Source organism: Triticum aestivum, chromosome 5B (assembly GCF_018294505.1).
Source record: "Triticum aestivum cultivar Chinese Spring chromosome 5B, IWGSC CS RefSeq v2.1, whole genome shotgun sequence".
NCBI lineage: Eukaryota > Viridiplantae > Streptophyta > Magnoliopsida > Poales > Poaceae > Triticum > Triticum aestivum.
The window spans coordinates 668660702-668663775 of NC_057807.1; positions in this window are offsets into that span (position 1 = coordinate 668660702).

Here is a 3074-nt window from a genome sequence, read left to right on the forward strand (position 1 = left end):
ATTTACCAACCTCAGAAGGTATGATATCAAGCTCAATCCATCAAAGTGCACATTTGGAGTTCCTGGTGGCAAGTTACTCGGTTTTCTCGTTTCCGAACGGGGAATCGACGCTAACCCAGAGAAGATTGGCACTATTCTCCGAATGAAACGCCCTGTGCGAGTGCACGATGTCTAGAAGCTTACTGGATGCTTGGCCGCATTAAATCGATTCATCTCACGACTCGGTGAAAAGGCACTGCCTCTTTACCGACTGATGAAGAAGGCTGACAAGTTCGAGTGGACTCCAGAAGCTGATGCAGCGTTTGCCGAGCTAAAAGCTCTGCTCTCCACCCAGCCGATGCTTGCTGCTCCAATCAGCAAAGAGCCTCTGTTGCTCTACATCACAGCCACAGGACAAGTCGTCAGTACTGTGCTAACGGTCGAGCGGGAAGAAGAAGGAAAAGCTCTCAAAGTTCAGCGCCCAGTGTATTATTTGTCTGAAGTCTTGACTCCATCCAAGCAGAGATATCCTCATTATCAGAAGCTTGTGTATGGAATATACATGACCACAAAGAAGGTTGCTCATTATTTCTCTGACCATTCCATCACAGTCGTCAGCGACGCTCCACTATCAGAGATTTTGCACAACAGAGATGCAACTGGTCGAGTGGCCAAATGGGCGATTGAACTTCTTCCCCTTGATATCAAGTTTGAGGCAAAGAAAGCCATTAAGTCCCAGGCGATAGCAGATTTCCTCGCCGAGTGGATTGAACAACAGCAGCCGACTGAAGTTCACTCGGAGCATTGGACCATATTTTTTGATGGCTCTAAGATGTTGAATGGTTCCGGTGCTGGGGTTGTCCTGGTTTCCCCCAGAGGAGATAAGCTCAGATATGTGCTGCAGATTCACTTTGATTCCTCCAACAATGAGGCAGAATATGAGGCCCTCCTATATGGGTTGCGCATGGCCATTTCACTCGGCGTCCGTCGCCTAATGGTCTATGGCGACTCGGATTTAGTGGTCAATCAGGTGATGAAAGAGTGGGACGTGAGAAGCCCAGCCATGACTGGATACTGAAGTGCAGTGAGGAAGCTGGAAAAGAAGTTCGAGGGGTTGGAGCTCCATCATATACCCCGACTAAAAAATCAAGCAGCTGATGATCTAGCAAAGATAGGTTCCAAGAGAGAAGCCATTCCGAGTGGTGTGTTCTTGGAGCATATACACACTCCGTCAGTCAAAGAAGATCCTTTCACCGAAGAAACTCCGCAGCCCAAGAGCGCCACAGATCCGACTGAAGTTGAAATCCCAGCGGTGGTCGACTTGATCATGGAGGTTTTGGTGGTCATTCCCGACTGGACGATTCCGTATGTCGCATATATCTTGAGGAAAGAGCTTCCGGAGGATGAGGAAGAGGCTCAACAGATCGTCCGTCGATCTAAGGCCTTTACCGTAATCAAAGGACAATTATACAGAGAAAGCGTGACTGGAGTCGGTCAGAAGTGCATAACACCAGAAGAAGGTCGACTCATCCTCAACGATATTCACTCGGGGACCTGTGGTCATCATGCGTCCTCTCGGACCATCGTGGCCAAAGCATACCGAGCCGGATTTTACTGGCCCAAGGCGAATGAGATGGAAAAAGAGATAGTGGATAAGTGCGAGGGATGTCAGTTCTACTCGAATATGTCGCACAAGCCTGCGTCAGCTTTGAAGACCATCCCACTCGTCTGGCCTTTTGCAGTTTGGGGGCTGGACATGGTCGGTCCTTTGAGAACAGGACGAAGCGGTTTCACGCATGTACTGGTGGCAGTCGACAAGTTCACCAAGTGGATCGAGGCTAAACCAATCAAGAGCCTTGACACCGGTACTGCTGTTAGCTTCATCAGGGAACTAATATTCAGATATGGAGTCCCGCACAGCATCATTACGGATAATGGGTCGAACTTTGACTCAGAAGAATTCAGAGCTTTCTGCGACTCCCAGGGCACACGGGTCGACTACACTTCAGTCGCCCATCCGCAGTCGAATGGACAAGCAGAACGAGCTAATGGACTGATTCTTAAGGGATTGAAGCCTCAACTGATGCGTGATCTCAAACACGCGGCTGGAGCTTGGGTCGATGAACTTCCCTCTGTACTCTGGGGACTGCGGACCACACCTAATCGGTCGACCGGAAGAACTCCATTCTTCTTGGTCTACGGAGCCGAAGCGGTCTTACCAAGTGATCTTCTGCATAATGCTCCCCGAATTGAAATCTACAATGAAGCAGAAGCTGAACAAGCGCGGCAGGACGCAGTCGACCTTTTAGAGGAAGAAAGGGAGATGGCTCTGATCCGGTCGACCATCTACCAACAAGATCTGCGCCGTTTCCACGCCCGAAATGTGAGAGGTCGAGCCTTCCAGGAAGGAGATTTGGTTCTCCGAGTGGATCAGCACAAACCACACAAGCTTGCTCCTTCTTGGGAAGGCCCCTTCATAGTCACCAAGGTCCTCCACAATGGGGCATACCGTCTTTACAACGTCGAGCATAATTTCGACGAGCCCCGAGCTTGGAACGCGGAGCTACTCCGCCCATTCTACACTTAAGTTTTATCATTCGGATAAGTTGCAATAAAGTACTTTTGTAGTTCATGGACCTCAAAATAATAGTGTCATAGTTCCTCCATAATATCTGTCACTTTTTATTTTTGTCCAATGAAATTCCCCTCAGTGGGTGACTTAGCTGCGAATCCGTTTCGCCTAAGTTTGTAAAAATCCTACCGAGTGGTGAGCCAGACTCCCACTCGGAGGCTTAGCTGCGAATCCGTTTCGCCTAAGTTATCAAAATCCTACCGAGTGGTAAGCCAGCCTTCCACTCGGAGGCTTAGCTGCAGCCTCGTGCTCGCCTAAGTTATAAAAATCCTACCGAGTGAAGAGCAACCCTCTCACTCGGAGGCTTAGCTGCAGCCTCGTGCTCGCCTAAGTTATAAAAATCCTACCAAGTGAAGAGCAACCCTCTCACTCGGAGGCTTAGCTGCAGCCTCGTGCTCGCCTAAGTTATAAAAATCCTACCAAGTGAAGAGCAACCCTCTCACTTGGGGGCTTAGCTGCAGTC